General features: G+C 40.6%; 1 protein-coding gene across 5 annotated transcripts in view; it reads left to right on the forward strand.

Moving 5' to 3' along the window:
* The window catches only part of C1qtnf7 (C1q and TNF related 7), a 101,992-nt gene that overhangs the window by 69,100 nt on the left and 13,651 nt on the right, over nt 1-19,241 (forward strand). For 2 of the 5 annotated variants that reach the window (XM_031342126.1, XM_031342125.1), the window contains exon 2: nt 18,185-18,933. The exons of 2 other annotated variants lie outside the window; for them this stretch is intronic. The gene's annotated coding sequence lies outside the window, so the exon portion shown is untranslated. Of the gene's footprint in view, nt 1-8,764; nt 9,415-18,184; nt 18,934-19,241 lie in introns of those variants that run through there. One more of the 5 variants, XM_031342128.1, reaches the window with a different exon arrangement.

Raw genomic sequence — 19,241 nt, forward strand, 5'->3', positions numbered from 1 at the left:
AAAAAAAAAAAAAAAAAAAAAGTTTCCACAATGCGAACTGAATATGTACACATCTAAAGTTCTCCCCTGATGCCATTTGAGGGCTGACAATTTCTACCCATGTTTTAGTAGCAATCATTTGTTTATCTTCCATTATCCCAGGGGAAATGGTAAATTCATTTCCATAAGAACACCGATACATTGACGACCATTGGTACTTGGCGAGTACATTGGCCTAGGCGAGCAGTTTAGTTGTAGAATGTTTGTCTAAAACCCTTGAGGATATGACTTTGATCTCTTGCACCACACATAGACACACATACCCAAAACACAATTCTTAGTGAACCTAGAGAAAATATTCTTGCTGCTGCCTATAGCTCAGGGAAGGTCTCCTCATGGTTTTACCTGGCATATCAGTTTTTATCACTATGATACCAAATTTAACTAGGTATGGTGATTCACATGTGCAATTTCAGTACTGAAGAGTAGGGCAGGATGGTTATAGCAAGTTCACTGCCAACTTGGGCTCTATAATGAGTTCTAGTGCAGCATGATTCCTACCTATCTCAAAAATATTTTAACAAATTTAATATCTTAAAAGATATTATGAATCATCAATCATCATGTGAATGAACTGTGATCCTGTTGGAAGCTCTAGAGAAGAAGGCAATGTCTTACCTATTCAGTCTGCCAGAGGTTGACTGCACTGTACCATGCACAGCTCTTCCCTCATCTTCAAAGGACAGTGCAACATCTTTCCTCTCCTTTCCTCCTTGCATCCATCCTCACATCACACTCTCTTATCTACTCCCCCTTAGCAGGACCCCTGTGTCTACACCACTGGTCAACTCAGACAGTCCATGTGAGAACCCTTTTGCTATAAGATCCTATATTCACAAGAGTTGTGTTTTAGGATGAAGACAGCTTTGTGCAGGCAGCTTTGAGGGGTCATCATTTGGTCTTTCAGAGCTGGGGAACAAATGGAGGTAAAAGAACAACCTGCAATTATAAGAATGTCCCTGCATGACCACTTTCCTGGAGAGTCTATTTGAAACAGAAACAGCAATGAAACAATTAGAATTCTGATCCTCACACGTTAGCCAGAAACAGAGGACAAAGAACACATTTAAAGGACATGAGTTAATCCCCTTAGCGTTCAAACCCTTGATGGTTCCACATGCATAATTTACCTTAGCTCATTATTTATTGTCATGACAATCCAAACAAGGTTGCAACAGCCTTGTCCCCAAAACAGAGATGAGAAAGCCTGAGCTCCTACTCATTTAGTGACTCTGGGGTTGCATCAGGCCTGTGACTAGGACCAACACAGCCTTAACTCCAATGTGCAAGCATTGTCCACCTTGCCAGGAAAACAGAAACCAAATTGATCAAAAGTAACACTTCTCAAAGACACCAATTAACCAGGTCAGGTGGTATAAGCCTGTAGTCCAGTCGGAGACAGTAGGCTTATGGGAAATGCACAAAACCAAGGGAGCAGAGACCTACAGTGTTTGAACTACAGCAAGTGTCAGCCTGTCAGTCATTTCCAGGCTACCTGTCTGTTCTGTCATGCCCCTCCCCACAAAAGCAAAGATCTCATCTGTTGCCATGCCAGTTATGAGTATAGGAGAGACACAGAATAAGAACTAAGTGTTTATATAAAAAATCTGAAACACTCCTTTGTCCCAGAATTAACCAATGCAAGCAGACATAACCATTGCATCATGGGGAGGATGGATGCTAAAAATGAATAAATGCTTAGGGGAAAAAACCCTCCTCAGCAGCCAAAACAAACAGCAAGATGGCCAAGTGCATGCATAATGTTTGGGAAAGCCCTCCAGACATAACCCAGAGCCTGCATTCACTTTTAAAAAACTGGTTTCCAACCTGTGTGTCCAGCTTTTCGCTGCTCCATTACTCTCTGATGAACACATATCAGCCAAAGGCAAAATGGTCTCGAGAGATTATTTATTTAAAATGATAGAACAACAAACATAACACTGCTTCATTTTAGCAGAATTCAAATGATGCACCTAGTCGAGAGCTCTGTGGGTAGATATAAGGACACAAAGGATTGGTTACACTTCTCAGTGTGACAAGCTGTAAAGCCACGACCCTAATGTTATGTCCTCCCTACTTGGCCTTGGCAAAGTGGGTGTCTCAGCTTTCTTTCCTATTGCTGTTATAAAACGCCTTGAGAAAAGCAACTCAAGGGACAAAGGACCTAGTCCAGCTTACAATTCAAAGGCAAGAAAACCAAGACAGCAGGAACTTCAAAAAGCTGGGTTACTGATCACCTTGCCTCACAGTTAGTTAGCAGAGTGCATGAATGATCCCCTTCACCACTTAGAGAGGCCAGAAAATGATGTCGCAGTGGGACAGTCTTCCCTCCTCCATTTACATAGTTAAGATAATCCCCCAAAGTCACCGTAGTCACATCCAGAGACTCATCTCCCAGGTAATTCAAGACCTTAACAAATTGACGGTTGAGATTTACTTTCATAGTCAATTTGTTTATATTTTAGACCCATTCTCTCCAATACACATTTAACTAACAGAAACGGCATAGTCTGAAAGAAAGACACCTTAATTTTATGTGCAGGTAATGCTGTAAGTATGAGCATTTCCTTGAAGTTCAGCTCTGACCATCAGCCAACAATAATGATCATTATTGTCTTTGCATTTTGTATTTGGACCTCAACTCCCTCACAGCACCAATTTATTTCTGTCCTGTTGGTCTCTTTCCTTGAGCACAAGCCTCAGATTTTCAAGGCAGACAAGCGGTCTATTTTTCAGTCTGTAAACCTCTAATTTTAGCTATTGGGACCTGTGTGTTAAATGAGTGGATGAATACTTTAAAAAGAAAATCATACCCGAAGAGAATTTCATCAAACAGAGAAAAGAGCCTCGGCACATTTCCAGAATCATAACAAAACAACAAGCAATATTATGTTACATTTATTTCTGTCCTATATTTTGTCTTCTATACAACAAGCTATTTTGTTTTTAGTTTTTTTCCCATATAGAATCGCATGCATGTGTTCTTGGAGTGTGTGTGTGTGTGTGTGTGTGTGTGTGTGTGTGTGTGTGTAGTTTTGTGCTGGACATTATAATATAAGCTTTGGCCCATGACATCCCGTACTCACAAAGTTTGATTAAAGCCAAAGAATGTCCTAGCATGCCTTCAGTGACTGTAGTTTTCACTCTAGCTCTGGAGTGATTAGGAGAAAACTGTGCCCACATCCCAGCTGTTATAAATCAGCCTGAAGTTCCCCAACTCGACTAGAAAATCCTTTTTCGTTTTGCTTCCTTTAGATTTTGTAACCTGTGCCCTAAATTTAGAACCCCTCTATTTCCTCACTGTGATGAGCCGTGAGATTCTCATAGCCGCCACTAAATTACTCTACCAAGACTTCTTTAACACAACACAGTGTCAGTCACTCTGTCTACTGTTCTAGTTGTTTTTTTCTACTAACATAAATATTTTTATGAACTCGCAAAAATATTTTAGACATAGTCATCATGGAATTTCAGCTGATGATTAAAAAACAAATTGGTCTTAGGATAAAATTCAACATGCTTTCTATACTCCAGATTCATTCCTAGTTGACAAAGAGCAGGGGCCAATGCCTTAAAACCAAACATCATAAAACATGAACAAGAGAAGCCTTACATCACTCGGGCCACTAAGATGAGTTGATGTGCTGAAAGCATTGTTTCATACTTGTTCAACTGAACAAATACATCTTTTCACAAAATAAGTGTAAACTCTCAGCTATTCCAAGATGCCTATGATCCAAGACTCATTGCTTTCAAATTCCTCAGTGAGAAAGTGTAGGGGGAAATTTGGTCTTGGACCAAATGCTTAAGTGTGGCATCAGCCAGGAAAGGCACTAAAATTGTGCATTTCAGAATCAAAACAAGGAGTAAGGTTAGGGGTAGGTCAAGAAGAGGGAAAGTACCAGGAAATAGTCTAAAGTCTTTAGTGTTACCAGTATTTATTTCTTTTCTTCCTTAAGGGAATTGTCTACTGAGTGGGTATAGTTGGTCCTCATTGATGGTCTTCCAAGTCTAAAAGGAGTGTGTTTCTTGTTCCTTGTAGTGAGAAAAACACAACTGAAATGAAACTAGATATAGACATCACTTGTCATATAGCAATAGAGGCACAGTAACATTCCGTGATTGAACCCTCTCATCTTTCTGTCTCAGACATGCATTATTTTTAGGCCAGGATGAATGTTCCCAGTTCCTTGGGAACCAACACTTTTCCTTAAATGGCTTATTATAATTACCTGCTTTTGACATTAAATGTCCTGACTATACATTTCATAGATGCAAGATAGCTCTTTGATTGATTTACTGTGACTTAGTCCTGAATTGCGGCAGAAATCATTTACAACAGGTAAAAGAAAGTAAATCAATGGGATTTCACTGTGGTCAATGCACGTGTACACACAGTGTTTACCATGCCTCTTTAATGTGTTCCTGAAATAAAATTCTAAGAGTATACATAGCAGACTTCTATAATTTTCAGACTCTTGGTTTTTACCAAAGTAAAAGTTGCTAAAATTACTTCATTTTGAGCCAGGCCTGTTGCTACTACCTATAATTCTAGTATTTAAAAAGCTAGGGCACAAGTCCAGGCTACCCTGAACTCCACACCAAGATCTTTTCTCAGAAAACAAAAACAACAAGGGACAAAATAAAATATAAACAGAATAACTAGGAGAGGACAGGAGGGAGAACATGGAGGAGAGTAGGAAAGGAGGGAAGGTGATAGAAGAGGAGGGGAGGGTGGGGAGAGAAGGGGGATGGATGGCAGAACAAGGCAGAGGAGCTGGGAAGGAGAGACTGGCAGTTATAGCGTTGGCTGAAAATGTTCCACCTTCTACCCTTTCCCTGACCTTAGGTAACCTTTAACCTGAAGCTCAAGTGTTTCATTCCTATGCATTCTTATTTGATTATTATTTTACTAGGAGAGTCACTTAATAGAACAGTATTCATTCATAGTACAACATATGCCAGTCGTCCGTTCCTTTCTGTGACTCAATCATATCCTATTACACAAATGTATGGATTTGGCTGAGGCTCACATACACCTACCTGCTGCCTATTGCCTCACGCTCTGGTTTCAGTTCTGTGGCACTACAAGCAACGACCTGGCTTCCACAATGTTCAAGCCTAGAGGGAGGTACAGATACTCACACATGAGCTTGTCACCAGCACACCTGGCTCTGAGCCATGGCCCTCCCGTCGCATAGTGTGTTGAACACAGCTGCCCTGGTTATGTTGTACTGTGTTGTGTTGTGCTGTGTCGTGTTGTGATGTAGTAATGTTATGTTATGTAATATTAGGTTGTGCTGTGTAGTGCTATGTTTGTTATGTAGTATTGTGTTATATAATATATTATGTTGTATAGTATTGTGTTGTATTATATAATATAACGTCATGCTATGTTATATAGTGTGTTGTGTTATAACATGTGTTATGTTATGCTATGCTATGTTATGATTATGTTATGTAGTATAGTGTAGTGTTGTTACATGATGTTATGTTTATGTTGTGTTGTGTTATATTATGTTATGGTTATGTTGTATAGTGTTGTATTATGTAATGTAATGTTATGCTATATTTTGGTTATGTTGTGTAGTGTTGTATTGTGTTATGTCATGTTATGTTGTACTATATTATGTAGTGTTATGTTTCTTCATCTATACAAGGGAGATGGAGTGGAAATGATATCCTGCGGTTTTGGAGTGTAGTACAGTAGATGGCACCCACACTGATAAGCAAAACACAACTCTCCACTGACGTATTCACAGTCATTATAATATAGGCTCCTTCCCTGTGACTGTGATAAAATAGTCTGATAAAACAACACAACGGAGAAAGGGTTTACTTTTGCTTACAGTTCCAGAGGGGATATAGTTCATCATTGTGGGGAAGGCATGACATCAGAATCCTGAGCAGTCATAAGACTTCTTGACCACAGGAAGGGCATGGGGTTGTTAGTTTGAAAGGTGGCTCAGCAGTTAAGAGCGCATGCTGCTCTTCCAGAGGACTAGAGTTCAATTCCTAGCACCCACATCAGGCATTTCACAGTCTCCTATAACTTCAGCTCCATCAGAATCCAATGCCTCTGGCCTCGATGGGCACCTGCACCCACCCATCCTCACACTCATGCCCATGACTTAAGTAAATAATTTTTATTTGAGAAAAAAACATATAGAGGCTGGAGAGATAACTCAGTGGTTAAGAGCACTGGCTGCTCTTCCAAGGGACCTAGGTTTGATTCCCAGCTCCCACATGGCAGCTCACAACTGTGTGTAACTCCTATTTCAGGGGACCCAATTCCTTTACACATTCAACCAGAGTGTATAAAATAAAAATAAAACCTAACAAACGTGAAAAGTCATAAGCTGAAGTGCACCATTGCCCTTCTAACATGACCTCTCCAGATACCTGCTGGGTTCCAACATAAAGCTGCATGGGGTCCTGCCATAACATAACTACTACAAACCATATCACAACACAATGCTACACAAAACAATACAACATAACATACGACAATATAACATAACACAACATAACATAACATAGCATGACGTAATGTAATGTAATGTAGCGTTACATAATGTAAAGTAATGTAACATACATAACATAAAACAAGGCCAGCTGTGTTCAATGCACTATGTAATGGTAGAGCCATGGCTCAGATCCAAGAATGATATAGTAATATCCCCTTCAGCCAGCAGTTCTCAATCTGTGGTTTGCAACCCCTTTCAGGTCAAACAACCATTTCACAGGGACCATCTAAGACCATCTGAAAACACAGATATTTACCTCATGATTCATAGCAGTAGCAAAATTATAGTTATGAACTATATAATAGAATAACTTTGTGTTTGGGGGTCACCACCCATGAGGGAGTATACTGAAGGGTTCCAGCATTAGAAGCGTTGACAACCACTGCCCTAAGTTGTGAGTCCTATACGTACCTATGTCCAATTCTTCCTACAAACCTGATGTAAGTCAGGCACTGTATGAACTGTGTGAGGTTACAAATGAACACAGTCTGAGGTTGAGTAGTATTTGGGGCATGCAGGAAAAATGACTTAGGAGATGCTAACCCAGGGAGAGCACAATTGCCAGAGTTCTGTGGAACAAGCCTGGATGTCCCCCTCAGTGAGGATAGTGTCACTGTGGTAGTGATTTCCTAATTATGCTACAGCTCTGTCAGTGCTTCAGGGACAGGGGTACCTGAGATGGACAGAAGATTCCCTGGGTTTTGTTTTTATGTCAGAATGGGGCAGCGTAAATTCACACAGCTATTTGCAACAGCTATTTGGCAGCATGTACCAAGACGGACATAAAACATGTGAACCTTTTGACCCCGTAATTCCACTTCTGGGAAACTATCCCAAAGAAACTATTCTAAATATGGATGAAGTCTTGTGCACAAAAATATTTACTGCAATCTCACTCATACTAGGAAAGAAAGAAACAGCTTCACTGTACAATCATAGAAAAGAATATTAAATAAATTACAAAATGACTGCATTGTGGATATTGTTTGGCTCCAAAACTAATAAAATAGAATCCTTATGATATACTATTAGGTTAAAGAGAAGGCAAACACAATGTACCAGTGATAGTAAAAGGTTTGAATGAACAATACACACACACACACATACATATACACACAGAGACACACAAACATAGACAAAAAATACAAAATGACAATGGTAGTTATAAGGAGCTTTACTTATATCTTTGTACCTTGTCCTTTTTATAAATTTTCTTTAAAGAGGATGTCTTTAAAATAAAATGTGATTAATTCCCTACATCAATTCTGCTCAATCTGTGCTCATAGAAAATAAGCATTGAGGTAAAAAGCAATATATGTATTTTTATCAAAAACTTTGTAAAATAGGAATAAAACATTTTATGAGTAAAACACACACACAAACACACAAACACACACACATACACAAACACACACACATACACACACACATACACAAACACACACACACACACCACTATGGTTTGGGTATTTTAAACATTCAATTTATGGGAAAGAATACTATTCCCTAAAGAGAGAGCCATAACATCAATCCTTTTTCCTAGGTCTCATAGCTGACGACAATGACTTTGGCCTAAACCCAAGTGGTATCACTCCACGATCCATGGCCGCAAAGAGATGCCCGTGAGCAGAGGGAAAGCATGAAGAGTCTGCTAATCCAGACTCCAAGAGAACATTGCTTGGTTTTGTCTTTGCCAGGTTGTGATGCCCAGTCATCTTCCCTGGCACACTGTGAGTGCTCGTTGGGTTTCCCAGCTCTCCCCCATGATTACATAGTCTATGAAGACATTGTTTTGGCTGAAAAGTTGTTCATGCAAGAGATACCGCATGCTGCTAAATTGTGCCTTTGTTGGGTCTAGGACAGCTTGGCTGCCATTCACAGGCCCATGTGCCAAGAGGCCTCACGTGTTTTTAACAAGAAGCCAAGCAGAGAACATGTGTCTCCCACTAATGGGACAGACATGTAGAAATACCAAAGCATTTGAATAGATCTGAGATTGATGGAAAGAAACGAGTTTAGTGAATCATTATTATTATTATTATTATTATTATTATTGTTATTGTTGTTGTTGTTGTTGTTGTTGTTAAAAACAATACATTTAAACCATCATACATTACTCTCTTCATACATCCTATCATGAAATTGTCATTGCGTAGGAACTAAACTCTAAGTATGATCATTGAGTAACTCTGCAGCCGAAGAATGTGGCTTCTAAACAATTTTCAGAAGAGTGAGATAGGCAGAAAAAACACAGACAGAAAATAATGCTCAGCCAAGGCTAGTAGCCAGAGCTGAAGTGCAATGGTAACACATTTAAGATTTGTTGAGCACCTACAATGTGCTGTGCACCATGTGAGCCACTTTTTTATGAAGTGTCTGAAGTCCTCACTGCCTTCATCTTGAACTAAAGAGCGGGATCTGAAAAGCTGAGGTTGCTGCATTACATCTGTCCCTACAGAGCTGCAAGGCAGTGGGTTGTTTCTCTTACTTAGAAGCCTCAGTGTCTAGACTGGCAGCAAAATAATGATAAAGCCTATTTCTTACTTCTCTGAGTGGCCAGGATTCACTGTGGCTAGGTTAAATGACGTGCTGCATAAACGAGTGTTATTTTGTCTTCATATTAGGAATCTCAATGAATACGCATTCATTCCCTTGAAAGCTTCTCCCAGGTCGTGGCTAAACCCCTTCAGATAGATCCTATTCTAGCCCATGGACATATTTCTCTGAAAGCAACCTATTGGACAATGTAGTGACTCTGCCTGTCCACGAGTGGAGGAGCTGTCCCTCACCCACTGGAAGTATAAGCAGACCTCTGGCTGATGGAGTGTTCTGGGAGGCCAAGTGCAAGGTGGGTCTCACATTCCACCCAATGCCACCTACACGCTGGAAAGCAACCCTTCTTCCATTTGCACTTTTAGTTCTTTTCCTTTGCTTTGGCCCCTTGGCACATTTGCATAATGAGAGGCTCTTCAGCCAACTCCTTTTTACTCTTAACAAGCTGAAGGTTATTGTTAGCTGGCTGCCAGGAGCTGCTGGTTTCCTGGCCCAGCTTGAGGCAAGATCCCAGGTCCCTCATCCCTTTCCGTTTCTTTCACTTTCCTTCATGGGAGACATTGCCCACAGGTGCCATTCTGAAGCCAGACTTGCCCTGCTGGCCGGGGAGGTGCATCCTCCTCTTTCCCTCACCTTAAATCTAGCCACTGAGCCATAGCCAGAATGAAAATCCCAGAAGCATTTCTTGGCTGCCCACATCCCACCCACCATCTAGTTGGACATTTAGGAGAAGTAATTACGATGGAAACTTGGGACCGTAGGATGTTTCACTTGAAGCTCAACTCTTCATCTTGGCCCAACAGTTACCCTCCTGAAGCTGCAGCTTACGTGGATGTGCAATAGGAATAATAAAAATATTCACTTGTGGGTTATCCCGGGCCAGCCACTTGTCATGTGTACACTGAACTGGTCCTCATGGAGTTTGAAATGGGCTACACTGACCTATCCAACTTTTAGGAAAAAAAGACAAAAGTCAGGCCCTGGCTCACTGCAAAGGTCCTGAGTACAATGGCACACAACAAGCTGAGCTAGCACCTCGTTATCAACACATTACCATTATCAGCCTCATTGTGAAGGGCTTTATCACCTTTAAATGTAACCAAAATTTCAGTCAAAATATTTTCAAATCAGGTACCTAATCTCAACAGCACTCCAACACAGCCACTGCCTAGTGAATTCCATACCCACTTACATTGTAGGTGATGCCTAGCAAATACTACTTTCTCAACACCTCTGTTCACTGTGTAGTCTTTGTCATCAGAGATTTACATTTTCTTTGGGTCAAAAAGTATAATTACTCATTAGAACAGTTTTTAAGCAGCCAAGTGATGCTGTGAATTAATGCATCTAAAGTCTGCTCTTTGGTTTCACTTTAGCCACAGACTGGAAGGCAAAATCTTGCCGAGATGGGGAAGACAGAGAAGAAGACATCAAGTGAAAGATAGCAGGCAGTTGGCTATAGAAAGTAAAGTTACATCCTTCATTCCTGATACATGCTCCTGAGTGGTTGCCTAGAAACCCAACCAGCATCGACAACTACTTTTTCTGCTTGTATTATCACATTTGGTTAGACTTAGTCATTAACTCAGCCAAGATGTGCTGAGAATTTCTGAACTCCAGTCCTTGGGTGGATATGTATTATAGGTTATATAAGAATGAATGAATCAGGATTATTGTTGAAAGATAGGGTTGGGCATATGGCTCAGTGGTTAAGAGTACTTGGTGCTCTTGCAGAAGCAAGAAAGAGTTCATTTTCTAGTATCCATGTCTGGGTGGCTCATAATAACCTGTAATTCTAGCTAGGAATCCAATGTCCCAGCCTGACCTCTCTGTGCACCTACACACGCATGCACACACACACACACACACACACACACACACACACACACACATTTTTAAAGGACTCTTCTTTGTAAGGTATACAGTCTCTTACCTGGATCTATACCAGGTTAAACTTATGCACAGAAAGTCTAGCTTTGCAAACTCAGCTTCAAATCCTTTTGAAGCAGAGGCTGGTTGTCTCACTTGTACTGAGGCTCCTCCCAATAAATTGTTTTCAGCAACTCTGCTAGAGATTTACACAAACAAAGAGATGAACTAAAAGACACCTTCACATCATGTGAAAACAAACGAAGACAAAGAAATGAGGAGGACCGGAGGGTCTTCCTTCAGAGCTGTGCATGGATAGCTCAGTGTTACTTTGTGTTTTCTCTAGAAAGGAGTGTGGGAAGGTGTCATGAAAGACAGTGTGATTTCAAGAACTCCCTGATGGGAGGCTATCGGTGTGGAGAAGCTGTGCAGAGTGACTTGTGTGTCTGGTCAGAGGGCAACTCTCATTTATTGCAAGTTGGCCCTCTAGGTTGGTTAATCTAGGAAAGGACCTGGGATCCTGGGAAGATTATAGATAAGAATTCTGGATTTTCTTAGTTATGCAAGTAGTTTTATTTGTTCTCTTAAATATTTATTATGCTTTGAAAGTTTTAATGCAAAATATATTTTTATCATATTCTTATTCCACCCCAAGTCCTACAAAATCCTCCCCACCACTCAACTTCAATTTCATGTTCTCTCTCTCGCTCTCTCCCTCTCTTTCTCTCAAAAAACAGAAAGAAAAGTCAAAAGTTAAAAAACAACAAATAACAACAAAACAACAAACAAAAGCAACAACAAAACATACACACGCACATGTTCATGCATACACACACCACTGAGTCCATTTTGTGTTGGTCAGATACTTCTGAGCATGGGTCCTGCCTGGAGTGTGGTTGATATACCAAGTGCCACTGCATTGGAGAAAACTGTTTCTCTCCAAGAACAGACAAATTGCCAGTGGTTTCTCAGTTAGAGGTGGGACTTTGTATCCTTTTCCCCTTCTCCATGGAGGATTTTGTCTGGCTTGAGTCTGAGCAGGTTATAGTTTCTGTGAGTCCATATTAGCACAGGCCCTATTGTGTCTGGAACACACTCTTTCTTTGAGGTTATCCACAACCTCTGGCTCTTACAATCTTTGTGCCTCCTCTTCTGCATTGATTCCTGAGCCTTGATGGAAGGGGACTGATGAAGACACCCCAGTTAGGACCACTTTCTGCACCTTTTCCAGTTGTAGGTCTCTGCATTAATTAGTATCTACTTTAAGAAGAAATTTCTCTGAGGGTGGTTGAGCAGTGCACTGATCTACATATACAACAATGGCATTAGGAGAGTGCATGATGTGATTCACAGGAAATCAATAGAAAGTTAAAGGGAAAAGAAGAAGAAAGGAGGAAAAAAGAGAGATTGCTCAATGGTTCAGAGTGCTTGCTCCTCATCCAGAGGACCTGAAGATGGTGGACAAAGGGGCCAGTGAGCTTGAATTGTAAAGCTCTGGGAGTTGATAGTGAAGATTCCAGACCAAGTGTCAAAGTTTGAAAGCCAGCAGAGCCCAGGGCAGAAGCAGATCAATGACTCAGTTCAATCAGTCACGCAAAGCACATGATCCGTCTTCCTCCATTTCTCTGTCCCCTTCCAGCCCTCAGTGGAATGGTGGCAGACTGACAGCACCTCAGTGTGTGGGCTTTGGAAACGGCCTTCCTTCCCATGGCGTTGCTCATGTGTCCTATCTATCACTCTATGGCTGAGTGGTATGTTATTGTGTGGTTGCATCGCTTGGCTTACCCATCCTGGGCTTTGCCACCCAGTTAGCCAATATTACTTGGAAGCTCCAGGTCAATGAAAGATCCTGTCTGCAAAAGCAAGGTGGATGATGTTTGATGAACAACATGTAAGGCTATACTCTGGTCTTCCACACACATGCACACACATATACCTTTGCTCATACACGCACATACACTTGCACGTATACTTACATTAAAGGACATACTCCAGCTGACATGCTCAAGTCTGTAGCTATCCATACATAAGGCCCTCAGAGTGATTCTGCTTGCCATGTTAGCTTTTACCTTCCAAGATTCTAGGACAACCTGTTCTCCAGTGATTCCCAAATTCTCTTGAAACAATATGACATCTTTTCTTAGTAAAGTATACACTTAGACACTTGTTAGAAGCCTAACCCTTGCTCAACATGTCAAGGTGCTGAAGACAAGCTTGGAACATTTTCCTCTCCAGAACCCACAGCCCATAGTTAGGCCTGCAGTGAACCCAGGTTTTCCTGAATTTTCTGTAATAAGTCATCAGAGAACTCCTTCTTCCAGCACACAGAAAATTTTATGGAAAAAATCTTGATAGCCACATAAAAATCACACTTCAGAATTTTCAGTGCACAAAATAGTGGTTTATAAGAAAAAAGTGTTTTTAAGATGTTCTGAACTTAACTAGGACGTGCTTGATTTTGATTAAGGGGTCTCAAGAGCCAAGAGAGCTACATGGTGTCAACCACACTACTGATATGCAAAATGATAAATGTCCCTGGGCTTCGTGTGAATGATTACAAACAAAATAATATGGTGTCAGACATTTGTTTGAAAATAACTAAAAGCCAGGAAGGGGAAAGGCAATTAGGAGTACAAGGGTGTTGAGCCAACACCATCAGCCTTTAGAACCACGGAAGAGGGGTGGTGGAGACACGAACTCACCAGACACGCCCTTCTTCTTGTGAGTGTGTTTGAATTTTCCTGTACATTTTTGCTTACAAAATACTTACATTTTGAATATAAAAAGTGACATTTTATACACATATAAGGATTATAACCCTAGATACATGCTATATTCACAATAATGAATGTTCATACATATCCAAAAAAACTAGTGTCTTCTACATGTGAAGTTAGGAGTAGGGTCTTGGTGAGGCTGTACTTAGCAGACAGAGCTTGGCCATCAGAAAGAGACCCAAACTGTAGTTCTGTCTTAGAATAAAAACATGGCAAAAGTGGTTAAAGTCACCATTGTGGAAGCTATTTCTTCATATCTGAACTGAGAAAATCAGGCAGCTGTATTCTAAGGCAGGGGGATTGTAAATTCCCACTGGGTTCAAACTGAGGTCTTGCTTTTTTCCTCTCAAAGCTATATGCCTAGGACCTGGGGCAGTGCATGACACATAGGAGGGGTCAATTATACTTGTTCCTTTAATGAGTTAGTGTGTTCACTTTTAAAAAAAATAGCTAACCCTTTTTCTCATCTGAACCTACTTCTTCCCTATAATAAATGTAGGTCCCGGTCCAAGGTAAAGCTGAATCTTTTCACTGTTTTAGGCCACTTTGTAAAGGCACAAAGTGGCAGCAGATACCAGCTCTGCCTCCATCATCCTTAGCAGCAGCAGCAGCAGCAGGGAAAAAAAGTCAACAATCTTCCCAAAGTAACTGCTCCCTGCCCTTCTCGGATTCTACCGAACCCAAGATAAAGAGCAGGACCTCCCATGATGAGCAGAGCCATACATATACATGGTCCATATATGGTACATACCACCACACTCACTACTGTTCAGTGCCCTCTATTCATCTTCTTCTAAACTGGATGTTCTGATGTAGTGTTCTCTTGGTCTGGAAGTGTTTTCCTGTTCGTCTGCTTGTTGGCTCTTCTTCCGGCTTCATATTTAGGTCATGTCATTCCTTTAGACAGACATACTCTGAACCATACAGCAACTGTATTACCTATGAAGCACCCTCTAATCCCTTCTCTGTCTCTTTGGGACACTTTCCAAAATATATTGAGTTGATTAAAGATCTGTTCTTCACATGAAATAAATAAGAAACAAGCTCACCTTTTTGCCACCAGTTATTTGATTCTCCTCTATCTTTTCATGACCTAGCAAGCAAATTTTTTAGCTTTCTGGTAGTACTAGACACACAAATACTTCAGCTAGTATGTATGATTAATCTTCAGATACTAAAGAAAGTCATCTAAAAAACATTTATTTCCCATCTGTTACAAAACCTGCCCCTTCTCCAATGTTTCAGCTCACTATGTGGAATGCTCGTCCACCACCACCTTGTCCCCACCACAGCTCCCACCCACTCTTGTCAAAGGGTAGGAGAGAAAAATGATCAAACTATGTAAGTGATGCTTATACACACCCCTCCGGCTGTCTGAGCCTGCTACCTGCCCCAAGTGTTCAAATGTCAACTCTGTCAAGTAAAGTCACCAGAGACATCTCTTGGGACTCTCAGGATTTACAACATCCTGGTATGGTCAGTTCACTCCCAAGTTGATGTCTGGTGAGGCCCCAAGCCAGATCAGCTTCTGTGTCCTGGAGTAAACACCCTGTGGTAGCCGAAGTGCTGGCATAGATGGTCCAGTCCCATCTAGCTTCCCAGTGTTTTTAATTTCCTAGAATATTTGTTGCTCCATAGCTGGCCCTCTCATGTCAACCTGTGCCTTCCAAACATTCAGGCTGAGAGTCAAACTTTCTGAGGCTATGTTATTACATTTCCATGACCAGATACTTGCAAGCTTCTCACTCACAGACCAGGTAACAGTACGAAGGAAAGAGCTTCCAGCAGAACTCTTCCCGCTGGTACCCCAACATGTTCAGTGATTTCTTTTAGGTTCTTGTCAATTGTATGTTGAAAATGAATGAGAGCCAATATTAGAATCTTCTCATTTTTAATCAGCATCCCAAAGGTAATTGGGCACTCCTTGATGGTCCATTTTTCTCTGCCTTGGTTCCTCAACTGAAATTGCAGGATAATGGGAATGCTTAACATCTTGTCAAGCACAGTTCTGAGACTATTTGATGGATGTTGTCTTCTTCATTCAACTTTAACTCTAAAAGCATTCTCTGTGTTTGCTATAAAGTAAGCATTCTGACCCTGGTACCATACTGTGCCAGAACAACAAGATGAGGTCAAGAATAAAATAAGAAGAGTGACAAGTGACAGTTCTCAAAGCCTATCTACCCATCAGAATCATCCAGAGAACTTAGGGGGGAGGTGGAAAACACAATGTTTATATTAAGGTTTGCTGGTTCAGTAGACCTAGTTGAGAACCACTGAGCTATGGTGGATAGAAAGGTCCAAAAACATGTTAGCAGAGACTAAGGGAGAGTCTTGTAAAAGCTACAGGGTATCAGGGGGAGGTTCTGGAGGAAGCACTGATGAGGAAGACAGGGATAAACAGATGCAGAAAGGGGCTGGAGCGGACTTGAGTCATCAGGAAATTATCCAGGGGGGATATTTTACACAAGGCTGAAGCTAGAATGATAAGATTTGCTTTCTAAGATAGCTCAATGCACCTGCGGAGAGGAGAGGGCTACATTCATGAAGCCCACAAGACTGCTAACTATGTGCATAGAAACTTGGTCTTCTAAAGTTTGCAACACCCTGGGAAGAAAATGAGTATCGTAGTAGGGCATCTTAATTACAGGTCACACTCCCTACAGCACTTACCTGGAAAAGTAGCACAAGAGAATGTAGTGAGGACTAAGGGCCCTGAGGCTTGTTATCAGCTCCTTCAATATCAGCTGGGAGCACCTTTATAAAGCAACGCTACTTACTAACAAAATGCACGTGCGTGCGTGTGCCCGTGCGTGTGTGTGCCCAGTGGGGCAATGAACTCACCACTGAGGCCAATTCTGCATGCAGCTTCCCAATCTTGTATTTTGTAAATGTCACGTTGGTCGCTTCTAACTGGCTATACTGGATTGTGGAATGGAGGAAACTGTAGTAACTACAGTCTGCCCTGGACTTCTTTTCTTTCTTGATACTTGGGTTTCCAGAATGCTGTTGGGTATTCTTAGAACATTAGGTGCATTTACTTCAGTTCAACTTTGAACTGAAGTAAATTGAAAACAAAATAAAACCTTCTGGAAAGTAATAGCGTAAACTGAAAGGGAAACAAAATATATGCTTAGGAAAAACCAGAGTGAGCCTTTAGCCTGGCAGCAAGTAGCGGGTAAAAACAGAATCTTAGGCATTAATCTAAGCCAAGGCTCCCTTTGGCCTGTTTTCTACCCATAAATTTTTATCAGTGCTTCTGAAATAAGTGTGACAATAACTGCATGAAATAGACCTAAAAAGTATTATCCACATGAGTTCTCAACATGCTAAGAGCGTATTTCAAATGTTCATTCTCTCGGGAGAGAAAAGTAAGTCCAGAAAGATATAGATTGTATTGAGTTACCTGAAATGAAAAGTGATTTTAGAAAGGGCAAAAAAAAAAAAAAAAAATCAAAGGACATAGTCAATAAGAAAAAAGTCAATTATGCATTAAAAATACTATGATCCATTAATGATATGAAAATATGTGCACATAAAATGTAGTAAACACTAGCTAGGTACAGTGGCACAGGCCTTTAATTCCAGCACTTGGGAGGCAGAGGCAGCCAGATCGTTGTGAGTTCAAGACTAGCCTGGTCAACATAGTAAATTCTAGGAGAGTCAAAGCTACATAGTGAGACTTTGTCTCAAATAAAAAAGAAAAGAAAAGAAAAGAAAAGAAGGAAGAATAAGAAAGATAAAACAAAAGGAAGAAAAGAAAAAACGAATGAACAAATGAACAAAGGAGAAAAATGGAAAAGAACACACATCCCCGGTTACTGGTCAACAGATTAAGTTCCCCAACAAAAATTATTCTACTCTATGGACAGCAAGAAAAGCCCATTAAAGTCATCATTTGTTTAGAAAAAATACTAGTAATTAATTAAGAGGCTGGGCCACCTAAAATTAAGCTTGTCTGTGGCTGACACTCAATGCACTTTATTAGTACATATTAAGGACTATAAGAAAACTTACAAATAAATAAAAACAACCATTGTATTTAAGGATGAAAAGTATACATAGGGACCCTCTGGGACTAGGATTCTACACTGATCTAGAAAATGAAATACCTGGCTGAGGTTTGAGACTTTGCACGCACATGCTATGATGCTATTCTGGTTTTGAAAGTAAACAAATTTAAAGGAACCCTACCTCTAGCTTAGTGGATGGGCAGCTGAAAGTAATACAAATGGCTTCGGAGTGAGAGCGCACTCACGTTCTTGGTCAAATCTGTGCTCAGTATTCACTACCAAGACTCTAGGGAAAAAAACCCTCCTTCATTTAGAATTGTTACTATTGAAAGGAATTAGGAGGAAAACAGGATAAAAACAAGACTTTTTTTTAAATAATTTCCATAAATGACATCATGTATTACAGATCGCTGTTGCCAAGGAGATATAAGAAATACACATCAAATGGAAACAAGAACATTGATTGCAGCAACGATGAACTAGTTGGGCTTTGGAGACACATTGTACCTTTGGATTTGTTAGGAAATGTCTGTATGAACAAAGATATATCCATCTTCTAAAATATACAATCATTTGTCTATTCAGGAAAGATCAAAGAAAACGTCAATACAATCTCGCTGTCCTTCTCTTTTGCAGTAGAATGAAAGGCCAACATCCTGCCATATTTACCAAGAATAGGGTTGCTAGTTTTTGGACGCCATCTAAAATCCCCCAAGCAGTAAATGCTTCTTTTCTCAAAGCTAACAACCAATTTCCAGTCAGTGAGTAATTTTTTTCCCGGAACCATCTTATTGGAAAATCAATGAGAAGAGGAAAAAATTAAATAAGCAATCTTTAAAAGAGGCCACAGCAAGAGAGATGGTAAGCTTCCAATCTCACCAGTCAAGGAAAGCCCGCACTTACAGCTTGTCCCAAACAAAACCATAATTTTAACTGATCCCTGAGTTGAGCTTCACTGGATGAATGACTTCCAGGGCCTCTGGCTCTTTGGGACTAAACGAGAAGATTATTTTTAGCTCAAGTATTTGGAAATCTTTGAGAACTTGGACCCGCTATTCTGTCTGGTACCAAAGCAAGTTTTTCACCGAGCTCTCAGGAAAGATCCTGACTTTTGTTCACTGGGAATCCTGCAGCAACCTACCCTCCCAGAGCACGGTATGGTGTTTATTCTCTTTTTCAGAACTTTGGCAAATGTCAATGTCATGGCCCATCTTCATTATGATGGAGGTTTTTAACTTAGTAAGCAGGTAGCTTTATAGGAAGAATCCAGGAAGTGAAGACTTAGCTTCCAAATTTCTGACTGACACTAGCTTCTTGGCCATGAACAATGGTTTGTAGCCCATTGCTCTTCTTGTAGCCTATCACAATGAAACCCTTGGGTGGGTAATATGGACTGGGGTGAATCTGTAGGTTATAAGAATATTTGCAAGTATCCAAGTTTCCTTTTTCACTGTTCGGCCATC

Source organism: Mastomys coucha, unplaced genomic scaffold, assembly GCF_008632895.1.
Source record: "Mastomys coucha isolate ucsf_1 unplaced genomic scaffold, UCSF_Mcou_1 pScaffold22, whole genome shotgun sequence".
NCBI lineage: Eukaryota > Metazoa > Chordata > Mammalia > Rodentia > Muridae > Mastomys > Mastomys coucha.